The sequence below is a fragment of the Panthera leo genome, chromosome B1 (assembly GCF_018350215.1).
Source record: "Panthera leo isolate Ple1 chromosome B1, P.leo_Ple1_pat1.1, whole genome shotgun sequence".
NCBI classification, from domain to species: Eukaryota; Metazoa; Chordata; class Mammalia; order Carnivora; family Felidae; genus Panthera; species Panthera leo.
In genome coordinates, this window is record NC_056682.1 from 36,770,489 (window position 1) to 36,788,333 (window position 17,845).

Sequence of the window (17,845 nt, forward strand, 5' to 3'; positions counted from 1 at the left end):
CCACCCCCCATCAACCCTCAGCTTGTTCTCAGTTTTTAAGATTCTCTTATGCTTTGGCTCTTTCCCACTCTAACCTCTTTTTTTTTTCCTTCCCCTCCCCCATGGGTCTCCGTTAAGTTTCTCAGGATCCACATAAGAGTGAAACCATATGGTATCTGTCTTTCTCTGTATGGCTTATTTCACTTAGCATCACACTCTCCAGTTCCATCTATGTTGCTACAAAGGGCCATATTTCGTTCTTTCTCATTGCCATGTAGTACTCCATTGTGTATATAAACCACAATTTCTTTATCCATTCATCAGTTGATGGACATTTAGGCTCTTTCCATAATTTGACTATTGTTGAGAGTGCTGCTATAAACATTGGGGTACAAGTGCCCCTATGCATCAGTACTCCTGTATCCCTTGGGTAAATTCCTAGCAGTGCTATTGTTGGGTCATAGGGTAGGTCTATTTTTAATTTTCTGAGGAACCTCCACATTGTTTTCCAGAGTGGCTGCACCAATTTGCATTCCCACCAACAGTGCAAGAGGGTTCCGATTTCTCCACATCCTCTCCAGCATCTATAGTCTTCTGATTTGTTCATTTTGGCCACTCTGACTGGCGTGAGGTGATATCCGAGTGTGGTTTTGATTTGTATTTCCCTGATAAGGAGTGACGTTGAGCATCTTTTCATGTGCCTGTTGGCCATCCGGATGTCTTCTTTAGAGAAGTGTCTGTTCATGTTTTCTGCCCATTTCTTCACTGGGTTATTTGTTTTTCGAGTGTGGAGTTTGGTGAGCTCTTTATAGATTTTGGATACTAGCCCTTTGTCCGATATGTCATTTGCAAAGATCTTTTCCCATTCCGTTGGTTGCCTTTTAGTCTTGTTGGTTGTTTCCTTTGCTGTGCAGAAGTTTTTATCTTCATAAGGTCCCAGTAATTCATTTTTGCTTTTAATTCCTTTGCCTTTGGGGATGTGTCGAGTAAGAGATTGCTACGGCTGAGGTCAGAGAGGTCTTTTCCTGCTTTCTCCTCTAGGGTTTTGATGGTTTCCTGTCTCACATTCAGGTCCTTTATCCATTTTGAGTTTATTTTTGTGAATGGTGTGAGAAAGTGGTCTAGTTTCAACCTTCTGCATGTTGCTGTCCAGTTCTCCCAGCACCATTTGTTAAAGAGACTGTCTTTTTTCCATTGGATGTTCTTTCCTGCTTTGTCAAAGATTAGTTGGCCATACGTTTGTGGGTCTAGTTCTGGGGTTTCTATTCTATTCCATTGGTCTATGTGTCTGTTTTTGTGCCAATACCATGCTGTCTTGATGATGACAGCTTTGTAGTAGAGGCTAAAGTCTGGGATTGTGATGCCTCTTGCTTTGGTCTTCTTCTTCAAAATTACTTTGGCTATTCGGGGCATTTTGTGGTTCCATATGAATTTTAGGATGGCTTGTTCTAGTTTCGAGAAGAATGCTGGTGCAATTTTGATTGGGATTGTATTGAATGTGTAGATAGCTTTGGGTAGTATTGACATTTTGACAATATTTATTCTTCCAATCCATGAGCAGGGAATGTCTTTCCATTTCTTTATATCTTCTTCAATTACTTTCATAAGCTTTCTATAGTTTTCAGCATACAGATCTTTTACATCTTTGGTTAGATTTATTCCTAGGTATTTTATGCTTCTTGGTGCAATTGTGAATGGGATCAGTTTCTTTATTTGTCCTTCTGTTGCTTCATTGTTAGTGTATAAGAATGCAACTGATTTCTGTACATTGATTTTGTATCCTGCAACTTGGCTGAATTCATGTATCAGTTCTAGCAGACTTTTGGTGGAGTCTATCGGATTTTCCATGTATAGTATCATGTCATCTGCAAAAAGTGAAAGCTTGACTTCAACTTTGCCAATTTTGATGCCTTTGATTTCCTTTCGTTGTCTGATTGCTGATGCTATAACTTCCAACACTACATTAAACAACAGCGGTGAGAGTGGGCATCCCTGTCGTGTTCCTGATCTCAGGGATAAAGCTCTCAGGTTTTCCCCATTGAAGATGATGTTAGCTGTGGGCTTTTCATAAATGGCTTTTATGATGTTTAAGTACGTTCCTTCTATCCCGACTTTCTCAAGGGTTTTTCTTAAGAAAGGGTGCTGAATTTTGTCAAAGGCCTTTTCTGCATCGATTGACAGGATCATATGGTTCTTATCTTTTCTTTTATTAATGTGATGTGTCACGTTGATTGATTTGCGAATGTTGAACCAGCCCTGCATCCTAGGAATGAATCCCACTTGATCATGGTGTATAATTCTTTTTATATGCTGTTGAATTCGATTTGCTAGTATCTTATTGAGAATTTTTGTATCCACATTCATCAGGGATATTGGCCTGTAGTTCCCTTTTTTTACTGGGTCTCTGTCTGGTTTAGGAATCAAAGTAATTCTGGCTTCATAGAATGAGTCTGGAAGTTTTCCTTCCCTTTCTATTTCTTGGAATAGCTTGAGAAGGATAGGTATTACCTCTGCTTTAAGTGTCTGGTAGAACTCCCCAGGGAAGCCATCTGGTCCTGGACTCTTATTTGTTGGGAGATTTTTGATAACTGATTCAATTTCTTTGCTGGTTATGGGTCTGTCCAAACTTTCTATTTCCTCCTGATTGAGTTTTGGAAGAGTGTGGGTGTTTAGGAATTTGTCCATTTCTTCCAGGTTGTCCAGTTTGTTGGCATATAATTTTTCATAGTATTCCCTGATAATTGTTTGTATCTCTGAGGGATTGGTTGTAATAATTACACTTTCATTCATGATTTTATCTATTTGGGTCATCTCCCTTTTCTTTTTGAGAAGCCTGGCTAGAGGTTTGTCAATTTTGTTTATTTTTTCAAAAAACCAACTCTTAGTTTTGTTGATCTGCTCTACAGTTTTTTTAGATTCTATATTGTTTATTTCTGCTCTGATCTTTATTATTTCTCTTCTTCTGCTGGGTTTAGACTGCCTTTGCTGTTCTGCTTCTATTTCCTTTAGGTGTGCTGTTAGATTTTGTATTTGGGATTTTTCTTGTTTCTTGAGATAGGCCTGGATTGCAATGTATTTTCCTCTCAGGACTGCCTTCGCTGCATCCCAAAGCATTTGGATTGTTGTATTTTCATTTTCGTTTGTTTCCATATATTATTTTAATTTCTTCTCTAATTGCCTGGTTGACCCACTCATTCTTTAGTAGGGTGTTCTTTAACCTCCATGCTTTTGGAGGTTCTCCAGACTTTTTCCTGTGGTTGATTTCAAGCTTCATAGCATTGTGGTCTGAAAGTATGCATGGTATAATTTCAATTCTTGTAAACTTATGAAGGGCTGTTTTGTGACCCAGTATATGATCTATCTTGGAGAATGTTCCATGTGCACTCGAGAAGAAAGTATATTCTGTTGCTTTGGGATGCAGAGTTCTAAATATATCTGTCAAGTCCATCTGGTCCAATGTATCATTCAGGGCCCTTGTTTCTTCATTGACCATGTGTCTAGATGATCTATCCATTTCTGTAAGTGGAGTGTTAAAGTCCCCTGCAATTACCACATTCTTATCAATAAGGTTGCTTATGTTTATGAGTAATTGTTTTATATATTTGGGGGCTCCCGTATTCGGCCCATAGACATTTATAATTGTTAGCTCTTCCTGATGGATAGACCCTGTAATTATTATATAATGCCCTTGTTCATCTCTTGTTACAGCCTTTAATTTAAAGTCTAGTTTGTCTGATAGAAGTATGGCTACTCCAGCTTTCTTTTGGCTTCCAGTAGCATGATAAATAGTTCTCCATCCCCTCACTCTCAATCTAAAGGTGTCCTCAGATCTAAAATGAGTCTCTTGTAGACAGCAAATAGATGGGTCTTGGTTTTTTATCCATTCTGATACCCTATGTCTTTTGGTTGGCACATTTAATCCATTTACATTCAGTGTTATTATAGAAAAATACGGGTTTAGAGTCATTGTGATGTCTGTATGTTTTATGCTTGCAGCGATGTCTCTGGTACTTTGTCTCACAGGATCCCCCTTAGGATCTCTTGTAGGGCTGGTTTAGTGGTGAAGAATTCCTTCAATTTTTGTTTGTTTGGGAAGACCTTTATCTTTCCTTCTATTCTAAATTACAGATTTGCTGGATAAAGGATTCTCGGCTGCATATTTTTTCTGTTCATCACATTAAAGATCTCCTGCCAATCCTTTCTGGCCTGCCAAGTTTCAAAAGAGAGATCAGTCACCAGTCTTATAGGTCTCCCTTTATATGTTAGGGCACGTTTATCCCTTGCTGCTTTCAGAATTTTCTCTTTATCCTTGTATTTTGCCAGTTTTACTATGATATGTCATGCAGAAGATTGATTCAAGTTACGTCTGAAGGGAGTTCTCTGTGCCTCTTGGATTTCAATGCCTTTTTCCTTCCCCAGATCTGGGAAGTTCTCAGCTATTATTTCTTCAAGTACACCTTCAGCACCTTTCCCTCTCTCTTCCTCCTCTGGGATACCAATTATGCGTATATTATTTCTTTTTAATGTATCACTTAGTTCTCTAATTTTCCCTTCATACTCCTGGATTTTTTTTATCTCTCTTTATATCAGCTTCCTCTTTTTCCATAATTTTATCTTCTAGTTCACATATTCTCTCCTCTGCCTCTTCCATCCGAGCCATGGTCATTTCCATTTTATTTTGCATCTCGTTTAAAGCGTTTTTCAGCTCCTCCTGACTATTCCTTAGTCCCTTGATCTCTGTAGCAATAGATTCTCTGCTGTCCTCTATACTGTTTTCAAGCCCAGCTATTAATTTTATGACTATTATTCTAAATTCACTTTCTGTTATATTATTTAAATCCTTTTTGATCAGTTCATTAGCTGTTGTTATTTCCTGGAGATTCTTTTGAGGGGAATTCCTCCGTTTGGTCATTTTGGATAGTCCCTGGAGTGGTGCGGACCTGCAGGGCACTTCCCCTGTGCTGTGGTGTATAACTGGAGTTGGTGGGCGGGGCCGCAGTCAGACCTGATGTCTGCCCCCAGCCCACCGCTGGGGCCACAGTCAGACTGGTGTGTGCCTTCTCTTCCCCTCTCCATAAGCTTCTAGTTTCTACTATCAACTGTTATCCATGAAGCCTGCCTTTCCTGCAACTAGAGTCAGAGTGCAGAGTCATCTGGAAACTATGAAATATAAGCTCCATCCCACCACGGGAACCAGTAAGGTGATGGGGGAGCTACCCCAGAGTCTTCTAAAGGAGATAGAGTTGGCTGGATGTTGTTGAAGAAAGGGAAAGTTTTTGAATCTCTGTTTAATAACTCCTTTTGTACCCCCCCTCACAGCCCCATCCACCCACTCACTGGCCGCCTCAGCTACCCATCTTTCTGGAGGAGCTGGGGGCTTTGTTGTTTGCAAACCCACTTGATTAAAAGTCAGGAACCTAGCGGGAGGAAATATATATGTGTACAATATAGCTGACCCTTGAACAACACAAGTTTGAACTGCATGGGTCCACTTATATGTGGATTTTTTTCAATAAACACACATATAATACTTTAAATGTATTTTCTCTTATGATTTGCTTAATAACATTTCTTTTCTCTAGCTTACTTTATTGTAAGACTACAGTGTATGATACATATAACATACAAAGTATGTGTTAATGGACTGTTTATGTTATCAGTAAGACTTCCAGCCAACAGTAGGTAATTAGTAATTTAGTTTTGGGGAATCAAAAGTTACATGCAGATTTTCTCCTTTCCAAACATTCATGTCCTTAACCCCCATGTTGTCCAGGGATCAACTGTATATACATTCAGATGGATATTAATCTACCTGACCACATCAGTGTGTGTGTATATATATATATGTATATATATATATATATATATATATATAATATATGTATATATATATTATATATATATATATAATATTTACTGTATGTATGCATTATATATTATATAATATGTATGAAATGTGTGTATATATGTGTATATATATATATATATATGTATGATACATATATCATATATATAATAGATATAGGCACTAGCATCAGATGTAGTTTGAATCTTAGCTGTAGGACTTACTAGCTGTATGACCTCAGGTAAGATACTTAGTACTTCCTTGTTTCTGCTTTCTTATATGTAAACTGGAAATAATAACCTGTTTGGTTGCTGTTAAGATTTAACATAAACTACTTAGAATAGTGCATGGCACATTGGAAGCACTTTGTAAACATTCATCACTAATAATATTGTGTATTGTTCCCCCCAGAGGCATCTACATTTTAAAAGTGATTTGACAGTGGAAGGGCAAAGCTTAACTGGACAGAATGCTTAACCTGATCGTGAACTCTTGGATAAAGGTACCACCAAAAGGTATTTACTTTTTAGGATAGACCTATTGCAGCATTCCCAACATCCTCCCACACTGGCAAGGCAGTGGATGCCCAGAATGGGGCAGATGTGGCCATCTTTGTGAACCACAAAAAAAAGAGGCCCAAGAGGGAGAAGCCCAGCAACAGAAAGTTTGGCTGGGAGTTGGAGGAAGCTGGAAACAGCCAATGTCTTCATGCTCCTAGAGTTTCCCTCACTCCTTCTGGGACTTTTTTCAGTCATAAGCAGTTCTATTTTTCAGCTTTGGCTTTTGCCTGACATTTGAAGGATGAGCTATTAACGGTACTAAATTAATAACGGTTATAGAGTATATTTGAGAAGATCATAAAAAAATCAGTAATGTCATCATGTCAAGAAAAGTTTCTGATGTTTTTTTTAAATTATGCATGTCTTTTTTTTTTTTTTTTCCTTCCAACATTGATCCAGAGCTTTCAGAGGGACATTAATCTACATGACCACATCAGAATCCTTGGTTATTCACGTCCAGCAATATATCTAGTTCTACAGAGATTCCCTGTGGATTTGCCATTGTTGTGGTGGAGTTTGGCAGCTCACCTCTGCTCCCACTGCTCAGCCCAGCCCAGCCCTGCACCTCCTCAATGATGCACAGCTATCCCCCAGATCTCCACTTTGCTCTGATACACACAAATACTGAGGCTTATAATTCAGGGAGGTATAATTTCTCCCAGTGTGACAAGTGGGTGAAAACTCATAAGTGATAACTATAGAGTAAGTTCCTTCTTGGAGAAGGACAAGAAGGGACTGAAGAAAGTATAGTAACCTTAATGCATATGTGACCTCTTCAGGACTCTGGAGCTGGGTAACCCTAAGCAAGTCATTGAAACTTGGCTTCTGGTTGTGCCCTTGCAAAATATGCTCTGCAACTGTTTCACTGAACTCTAGGTGGAGGATGACAGTTAGTCAGACACACACACACACACACACACACACACACACACACACACGTTATAGACCAGCAGAACTGGGGAAGTGCAAAGCAACAAAGTACAAATGCTGGCAATGTCAGTCATGATAACATGAGAGTCACTCCATGGCTGCTGGGTCCTGTGAGGAGAAATGAATGGTAAACCCTCCCAAGGGCTAAGAGGGGCAGACTAGGTTGCCTAGATTCACAGCCTAAGGGTATTTTATTGGAGAGAAGAGCTGCAATGTTGTTGTTTTTAATAAAGCCTTCCTGAAGGCAACTTCTGAATGTTCTCAGGTAGATAGGGAGAAAGACAGGTTGAACAGTTCATTTGGCAATGCAAGTTACCTCTGACACCCTCCTCTGTCTCCCTATTTTCTGTTCTTTTCTGTAAGCAGGAAGAGCATTCAAAAATGTGTCACCCTCTTTCTGTCTCTTTGCCTCTCTCCTCTAGTGTTTTTCCTCCCTATCTCTTCCCTTTCCCTCTCCTTCCCTCTCATTTCTCTTGTTCTTCTTCCCTCTTCCTCCAACTTCCATGTAGTCTATTAAATTTTATTCAGCATGCCCCTGGTGAGATTTCTGTCTCTGTACTTTGGGGAGGAGAAATCACTGGTGTTGGGGAGATTGCAGTCTGGCTGGGATAGACAAGATTGCAGTTTGGCTGGGACTAGACTGGAAAGCTAATCTGCATGCTCATTGCAGGCACCCTGATTCATCTGGACACCTGCCTGAAATGACTTTTGCATGAAAACCCAAAGGATCTCCCATATAAAATGGTCAGGAGGTTTTATAAATTGACAGTTAACTCCACAGTAGTTGGTTTGGATTCTCCTAAAGGAGAAGATAGGCCAATTGTTGGCCTCTCAAACTGCCCTTTTGATAGGCAGGAAACTACAAGAAAAAAGGAATGGTAGGAACCCCTGGGCTCTACCTGGGACATGAGTTAATTGACAGGAAAAAGAGAGGGAGGGAGTGATGCTTTTGATGGGGGTGGTATCATGAGGGACCACTCAAATGTTCTTGCATAACCAAGGGTCAACTCATTCCTAGTTCCCAAAATAGATACTTGATGTATTTTTCTAAATGAATGAATGAATGAATGAATGAAAGTTTGCCTGGAATGAAAGGGTTAGAACTGTGGGCAATATAAGCCAGACTATCCACAGGCCTGAAAGCATTGCAGCATTGACCAGGAGTGGTGGAATAGGAAAGAAGAGATGGCAAAGTCAGTGCATAGTCCTGCCTTTATCAGCCTGTATTAGGAAGAGAAACTGGCAAGAGGTGAAATTTCCAATTCTACCTAGGGAGCCTCAGGAAATACTGATGCCTATATGCCATACTTGAAGACTGTGATTGAACTGATCTGTGTGTGACCTTTAGAAATTTTAGGAAGACTCCAGATGATTCTAATGTGCAGACAAATTTAGGATCCATCAGTTTAGGAGGCAATAAAATGAGACTAATGGAACCTGGGTTTGCATTGGAAACTAATGGTAGGATTTTTTTTTTATTGAGTTACCTGTAAAAAGTCTTTCTCAAGAAAATTAGAGGGCTAGGAATTTATGGTTTTTTTGGCCAACACATTGGTTCTGGATGTACAGCTGTAATTCTCCATGGCCTGCTCTGGGTTTAGCCATGTCTTTACATAATCCTGGTCTCAAGTCACAAGGTCAAGTCTCAGCCCTATAACTGAGACAAACCAGTGGTAACTTTTACTTCCCACTTACTTTATCAGGCATAGAGAAAGCCACATCTACACAAACTATATCATTTAATGTTCGTGGAAATCCTTAGAGGTAGAATCTATTGGTGTTCTTTTTTCAGATAAGATAACTGAGCCACAAAAGACTTATCTGCTTTGCCCCAAATGTTGCTATTGTGATCCCTTGGGCAGGATTCAAACTCAGCTGTAATGCCAATGCCTGTACTCCCTCCAGCCTGAGCTACCTTCCCACACCATACCATAATCCACTACCTATGTGTAAATGGTGGAGCTGGACTCCATGACCAACAGTACCTCACACCAGGATGTGGGATTCCTGTATTCGCCCTCTCCACAGAATGAGATCTATCCTCAAACAAGTTAAACAGCTTCTATATCTCAAGCCATAGATTGTGCAACCTGGTTCACACCCACAGAAGATTGGCCAAACCTGCTCCTGTCCAACCTGGCAGCAGCTGGCAGGCCTAGCTAATTGGACCCCTTTAGCCCAGACCTGTCAGTAGTTTTTCAAGCCAGCAGATGCCATCTGCCTGTGGGACTAGCTGCTGTCAGTGTGGACTCTCAGAGTACAGAGAGCAAGCTTTCAACAGTGAGCAGACCCACCCTAGCCTTCTCATCTGTGATCTTTCTTCTCAGGGAAAAACAATGAAAGAATTGACCCCTGGAGAACAGGTCTAAGGAGCCTTAGCTGGCACCCTTATAGAGGTACAGAAATAGACCGGCATCTCAGCCAAGAAAGAGCCCTGGTCTGGAGGCCAGGAGGTTGCATTCAAACCTGTCTTTGCCATTAATCTGCAATATGTCCTTGAGTTCTTGAGTAAATACCTTGACCTGCTACGTCACTGATGAAAAAAGAAAAAAAAATACTTGGACTAAAGTTCTACATTATCAGTAGATACTTATAAGCTTACAATTCTAGAAGACTACAAGACCATATTTCTGTATCCTGTGAGAAATTATCCATAGGGGGCTAGGTTTCTGAAATATCACTCCTAGAGCTTAAGTGAGGAACTTGAGTGGTGATGGAGGTCCAGTTTAGATGCCTCTTCCTTAGAGGGATCTCCCTGATATCCTGGGAGCAATCTTCTAATTACTTTTACTTGTGATGCTGTGGTTTGACTCACTGAGGTCTGTGGGAAGAAGAACCTCATGTGCCTTCCTCACACGGTCATAAGGTGTGCCTTAGAGTAATACATTAATACAAAGTAGAGTGGAAGAATAAAAATGAATGAATAACTGAATAATGATTTGGTCCCAAGCACTGAGGCAAAGTAAGAAGAGAAGCTATGCAGTGGTACAGAAGCCTTTCCTGATGTCACAAATGACACTCCAGTGGTGACCATACAAGGAAATATAATTTGAGTGAATTTGTAACAGATGTTCAATTCCTGCCGCCCATTGTTGACCACCTATCTCCCAGTCAAGACTGTAGTGCCTTGTGGATGCTAGTATGGCACTCCTTCAGGTAGCAGCTGGCTTTGAGGGCCTGGGTCATGGGGAGGAAACCAAGGTGCCTGAAATGCAAACTTTAAGAAGGTGACCCTCAGTGAAGTTTACTGCCCCTGGGAGTGAGCACTTCCTTAAATCTTGCCTCCTAGGCACCTCACTTTGTCTCGCTCCAGTACAGGACTTGCTGTTAATTCATAAAGAGCACAATGAACTTGGAACCAGGTGAACTTGGTGCAAGTGGAAGTATTGCCCCTTAGCAACCATGGTACCCTGAGCTGGTCACTTCATCTCTCTGGGTCTCTTTTACTTTGTCTGTAAAATGAGGACTCTATTCCTCATTATTAAGGAATATTAAGGATTATTAGGAGGAATAAATGAACAATGTTTCAAATGTGACAGTATAAATGAGTGAGCCTAGACCAATGCTTGGCACACATTATATTGTCAATTAATGCTATTTGAATCAGTTTATCAGTGACATCATGTTGCACTGTGCCCCCTCTCTCTCCAGCTATATAAGAGGGGAATCTGCTGAATTGGGTGGCCAGGTAAGGTTAGGGTTGTGAGGGTGACTGTTCAAGGTGGTGGCTGGGTACCTGCTTACCCAGGATCACTGCTGAGAGCCAGAAGTTGCTGAAAGGCCTGCCACCTCCCTTCCTTTCTCCCCTGCCAATCTGTATTTCTGTCTGTCTGCTTGGAAAGAACCCCTTGCTCTGCCTACTCCGCCATGTCTCTGGTTCCATAATGCCACAAAGGCTCCATCCCTTCCCCATTAACAGCAGAGGGAGACACCCCTGTGGAATGGCACATTCTACCATGAGCTGACTGATGGCCAGTGAAGAACTTGTTTAGTCAACACTGAGTGGGACCACAACTGACCATTCATCTAGTCACCAATGTCCAACTGCACAACAAGGCTGGTACTGAAAGGAAATCGTTAGCACATAAGACAGACATTTTCTCTATTAGCTGTCACCCTCAGCCTAATGTTTAGCCCCTTCAGCCTGCCTGACCATTTTCCTTTTATTATTTTTTACTCTCTTTCATATACTTGATTTTCTAAGACAGTCACAATTTTAAATACTCTGCCCTTTGTAGCAAACCCTAGATAGCTCCTTACTAAATGCATTTGTTTTTTTTCCGGGCATATAGCTGGACTACATTTTCCAGCAGCCTTTGCATTTGGGTGTGGCCATGTGATGGAAATCTAGCCAATGAAATGTGGGTGAAAGAGATGCTTATCACCTGGGGCCTGGCTGTGAAAGCTCCCACTTGCAATCCTACATGCTTTATCTTCATCTGTCCCCCAACGTTACCTCCAGGAGTACCTTGGAAGCCATTTGTAGAAGATGGCAGAGTCCTTCTGCTAACTGGATTTTATATGCCTGAGAAACAAACTTCTGCTTTGTTAATAAAATGAAATTTTAGAGTTTATTTGTTACAACCATTAGCAGGATCACATTATGACTTTCTTGGGCCATATAGGCACCTCTACCTTCATGATCTTTTTCTTCCATAAAATAATATTAAAATATATATTTTACAACAGTGTTGGTATGTGAACATAATCCACACTTTTCTTCTGATTTTAAAAGAAATGAAAGCATGATAAAAGTATCATAATACTAGACCCTAAATACTGTGCCTATAACATCCAATGGCTAAGTTGTCCCTGGATATTAACCAGAGTTAATTGCAAACACTTTTAATCCATAAATACACACTGTCAAATTATATATCCTCACTTTGGGTTTCTAGACAATGACCACTGTCCCCCTATGACACTGTTTGTTCCTCTCCCCTGTCTTTGTTCATGCTGTTTCTTCAGACCAGAGTGCCCCGATCCCTCTCTGCCAAAGCCAGCAGATGCTGTTGGTACCCTGCCCATATCCCATTCATCCAGCTACCTACACTCCTCCTCAGTTTTCTGTGTCTCTGCCTGAGAACTTTCTCTGGTCATGGGAATGTTCTTGGGTTAGAAGTGAGAAGTATCCAGGAATTAATACCAAGAAGCAATGCCTCATCTGTGGGGGATAAGAATTGGTGGATACATGCTACAGCTTCTTGGTCCCTCAGTTTCCCAGGGAGGCCCCAGTGGGGTTGAGCCCCAGTTTTCCATGATGGTGACCTGCACAGTAATTCACCCCTGATTGGCCTTGCTACCTTCCTTGTCTCCCACTGTTACTCCCTCCTTTGTGCTTCCTGGCAGCATCTTCCAAATAAACTTCTTTCTCCCAATCTTTGTCTGCTTTTGGAGCTATTCAGGCCAGGATATCCCATTATAGCTTCAGCTCCATCATGAGGCTCCATGACTGGCCATGTCCTTGTTCCTTTACCATATCTCTTACCTTCTTCTTACCCCAACACATCATCAAGATGGTGTAATTTAAACTGTTTCCACATTCTGCTTACATGTGACCTTGAGGCTATTCTCTGGTTGGGAGTGGCCCATACCTACCACTCCTTTGTACCCCCAGCACTGGTGAGTCATGCATAAAGCCTAAGAGCACCTTCACTGTAGGTATTCCTGGCTGCACAATGCCCTACTTAGGAGAGAGGCAATGATGGACTTTCTCATTTGAATAGGACTTTATAGTTTACAGCACTTTTACTTTTTCTTGTTGTCATCTTTGATTCAAATGAAGCACATGTTTATTATTTTAGTCATCTGAAAAGTGACAATGATGAAGTTTTAGAGAAGTGAATTTCTGGTGATTGCATAGGTGATTGTTCAGAGGCCCAGGATCAGGGGTTCTTTCACCCCAAATCCTACCTTACCCCAAAGTGTAGGCTGCTCCCACCTCATATACATGCTTGGTTTCCTTGTGTTCTCATAAGGGCTTGGCAAACCTGATATTATTACATTCATTTTGTAGATGAGAAAATTGTGTCTCAGAGAATAATTTGTCCCAAAATACGCAATCAGAAGGTGGCAGATTAAATTCCGAGGCCATGCTTCTGCATGGGAAAGAGTGTCAGAGAAGCCTTACCTCTGATGTTGTCATAGCTCTGCTTGCTACTTTCTTAATAATTTTTCTCCTATGTGCGTGCACACACATACACACAGAGAGGTGGTGGAGAAGGAGATAGTGAATGTGACATCATCACACTTGATCGCCATACTCTGGTCTTCCTGGCTGGTTTTGTAACATCACCATGTTTAAGATTTTTACCTTCTAATTCTAACACACCATGGTGTATGGGTTATACATTACTCCCACCCCCAAATTTCTACTATGCCTAAGACTGAACAGGTGCTTTCCATTAGAACTGACTTTGCAAAAACAGACCTTCACTGTGGGCCCAGCAGTGGGTGTGGTTTCCATCCACCCCTGTGAAGCCTGCTTAAGATTCTCATCCATGGATGGGGTAGTATTTTCAGCTAATTTTTATCACTTATACCTTTGTAAATATTAGGGATTTTCTTAGAAAGGGATATAGGAGTAAGCATTGAAGAAAAGACAAAGAACTTGACTTCAGTTTTGGTGGCAGGAGGGGTTCTAACAGGCTAAATAGGCAAGGAATGGAATTTGCCATTGAATTCTTTGATATAACTGCTTAGCTATTGTTTGCTTTGCATACTCAGGATTTAGTCTTTCTTTATATATACTTCCAAATGGAATTATCCAAAGACTGCTTAATTCTGGTGAAAAAGGATTTGGTTTAAAGTCAGGTTGACTGTCTTGAGCCCTTTTACTCTATCCTTCACTTAACGTGTGATCCGAAGTAGATCATTTAAGCTTTCTGAGACTCAATTTACTCATTTATAAAATGACAATAGTGATAAAGGTTACACCTGGCATATAGTTGGCTCTTGATTCAGATTTGTTGAATGAATAAATGAATGACTTCTGGATTTGTTGAGAGGACTAAGTGAATCAAATCTAGGTGAAATGCTGTAGAGATGACTTGACAGTGTTTTTCTTTCAGTCTGATTGACAACTGAAAAGATAAATGGGTACCACTGAGGGAGCTATTTATGTGGAGATAGCATGGGAGTGGGTTGAGGTAGGGGGACTGCAGCAATGGCTGAATTCTGGAGGAAGCATCCAGGTAGGAAAGCCCCTCTCAGAGCCTTTTGTGTCCTCTCCAGCCAATGTCCCCAGCTCTGGCTGTCACTTCTTGCCAGCCTAAACAACCCCAGGGGAAAGGTTGTTTCTATGACAACACTTCATCCCAAGTAAGAGATGCAGGAAGACACCGTCTCTCTTTCCCTCCCCTATGAAACGTATGGGGAGACAACAGCTTTTTGTTCTCTTTCTCCCAGGAGGCAGTTGGGTGACACAGAAAGGAGAAAGGAGGAACTCAGAAATCCTGAATGAAGATGCTGCTTTTGTGCTGCTGACATCCTGATTCTGCCTTACAGGAGGCACAACGAAAATGTCCATGCTTCCTGTTCATTCCCATTGTGCCTGGGTCTGAAGACATCCATGGAGACTCCATGTCTTTACTCTTCCACTCAAATGCCAGCTGCTGTTGGGGGATATAAATGTCACCTTCATCTCACCCATTTGGTCTCATTCCAAATGTTACTTCCTCAGGGAAGTTTTTCCCCACAGCCCTTCCCCAAAGAGCAGGTTGGGGCTCTGGCTCTGTGCTCCATACCTCCTGGCGGCACACTTTCGATGATGTGCAAAGGGCTTGCCACATTCTTTGGCTGTGCCTCTAGACTCTAAACAGAAAACTAGTATGCCTAATTCACAACAGTCATTCTGGTGTCCAGTGTAGTACCTGGTATGAAATAAGTTCTTAACTTGTATTTGTGAAATGACAAGATGCGTAAATGAATATCTACCATTTCTTTCTGGGGCTCATCCCACCGTATAGGCATGGATGAGAAAGGGACTGCATATTAGGAGTTGACAGTCTCTAAATGACTTTCCCACTCACTTGCAGGAGTTCCTTCAATTCTTAACTACCTGACAAGAGCATTATGAGATTAAAATGGTGCAATGCTTGTAAAACATGAAAGTGGAAGGTATTATCAGTATAGAATGAAAGTTTTCTCATTGTGTCTCTGTCAGTGCACTCCTTACAATCAATCTGTAGCTAAAATCAATGGACATTTATTGAGCATTTATAATGGCCTAAGCAGTGTGCTAAATGCTTTATGTGCATCATCCTCATTGCATTCTTTCAGTGACCATGAGAAGCAGGTGCTATAATGTCTTCCCAGTTTACAGATAAAACAGCTGGGGCTTAGAGAGATTAAATAACTTGCCCAAGTTTGGGAAGTAGTGAAACTGGAATTTGGATCAGACACCCTACTCTTAGTGACTCAGAGTTTGCAGAAGTTGGGGCAGTTCAACTCTGTAGTGCTCTCCACAAGATTTTATTTCATGGAACTTACCACTGTCCAGAGTCACGGTGACCCAGTATCTTCATTGGCTGGCTCTACCTCTGTTCAAAGCAAGATTTATTGGTGGAGCTAATCAATTAAGCAATCGTTGTTTATTGAATTTCTCTTCAATTATTCAGTATTTATCAAGCATATCCTATGTAGCCAGCACTTGTGCAATGAGCCATGGAGAATACAAGAGAGGTATATGATTCAGCCTTCATCTACAGGTAGCTTGAAATCTAATGGGGGGGTTGGTTAAAAAGGAGGAGATTGACAATATTAAGCCACATAAGGAAATCTTAAATTGATCAGTGCAAACAGCATAGTGAAAGGAAGAGAGGGGACAAAGCTTCTCTATTATTCAATGTAGAGTGAGATTCATGAAGACAATGGTACTTAATATACTTCAAATGCAGGTAGGAATAAGCTAGGCAAAGGGTGGAGTAGAAGGCATCCCAGGTACAGAAAAATAGCATTGACAAAAACACAGAAGAAGAATGGAATGTTTCAGCACCCAGTACTGGCAGGAGAGTCATCCTTACCTAAATGTTAAATAGAAGAAACCCAGGCTTTCTCCCTAGCACCCAGCAAAGTGCCTGGCATAAAGTAAAGCATCCATTATACATTTGTTGAACTGAATTCATGCAAATATAAATACAGTCACTGACTTACAAGGAACTTAGCACGATATATATATATATATATATATATATATATATATATCGTGCTAAGTACTGTTTATACTATGATAATTGTGTTTCTATCAATGTGGCAAACTGGATAACATAACTTCCTTCTTATAAAATACATAGAAGTGCTGATAAAATTGAGCAAATAAGCCATATTTTTAAACTTAGTTGCTAAGAAATTAAGTGAAGTCCACAGAAGAAGAAAAATGAAATAAAATACAAATCTGGAGATGTGAACAATTGCTATCTTTGGCTTCTGCCAATTCCCAGTGACTTTGGGTCCTCTATTTCCACAGTTGTACAGGGACAAGAGACACAGTCTGGGCCCATACAAGGGACCATCAGGGGTTGAGTTAAGAAACTCCATATAAGCCAGGACCCTGAGGATTTCACCCTCAATTAAAGATGTGTTAGACACACTGTGTGGGTGCCATGGTGGGCTCTTTAATCTCATAAGGCCTTACTCTTATTGGTGGGCTGTAGTGATGTTTGGGCTTTCTATGGATTAGTTTTTGCTCTTAGTGAATATCTAATAACTACTTCTCAACTCCAGGAATTGATGGTTCCCTTACCTCTGTGCAGAGGCACACTGGTAAATGGCTATAGGTCTCAGGGTGCAATTTAGGTGAAAGATTTGCAGTGCATACTTGTGCAAAGCCCATCCTTAGGTATTCCTTGTCTTGTCTTTAATCAAGCAGCTCTGAGTCTATCAACTATCTCAGTCCTTGGGTTGGAGTGAAAGACCATGATTCCCAGATTTGGTTCACCAGACTTAGAAATGTTTTCAGTCATTCCTATCAAGTAAAGTATTTCTTCTGGTACTAGAAAAATCATAATGAACTAGTTTCCACCCTTCCGTAGAAACTATGGGTTTAACATATGACTACTATTCTGACTGTGTTGCCTTTTTGAATAAATACGCCAATTGTGCCTTTGTTAGTTAAATACTTCCACTTGGCCTTTACTACTTTAAGATAGTATCATCTCCATAGAAGTAAGGAAGGCATCTGCTACCATCGAACCTTTCTACGGTGCACAGGTACGACAGAGATTTTCAAGGACGCTCTTGTCCCCTTCACTAATCTGTTTCTCATTTTTTGTTTTTGTTTTTGTCAAGGAAGTGGCCTTTGAGTCCTCCAGGGAGATAGCAGAAGAAAGATGAGGGATTGTCACATGTGATAAATCCCGTTTCAATTTTTCTGTCTTTTAAGACATCGGAGTTTTTCCTTTACCTTACATCAAAAAAGTTTTGGCTTCTTCATTTACTGTAGATGTATTGATTTCAGGTTTCAGTCAACCTACCAAGCACACTATAGAACAATTTACAGCTTTTCAAGCTAACACACTAAACCTAGAATATC

At 40.7% G+C, this 17,845-nt stretch overlaps 1 long non-coding RNA gene across 1 annotated transcript; it reads left to right on the forward strand.

Annotated features, from left to right (window-relative positions):
• Positions 1-6,247: 6,247 nt before the first annotated feature.
• On the forward strand, positions 6,248-15,160 carry LOC122216890. The gene is made up of 2 exons (XR_006201172.1): positions 6,248-6,339; positions 14,722-15,160. It is a non-coding gene; the product is annotated as an uncharacterized LOC122216890 (long non-coding RNA).
• The last annotated feature ends 2,685 nt before the right edge of the window (positions 15,161-17,845 follow it).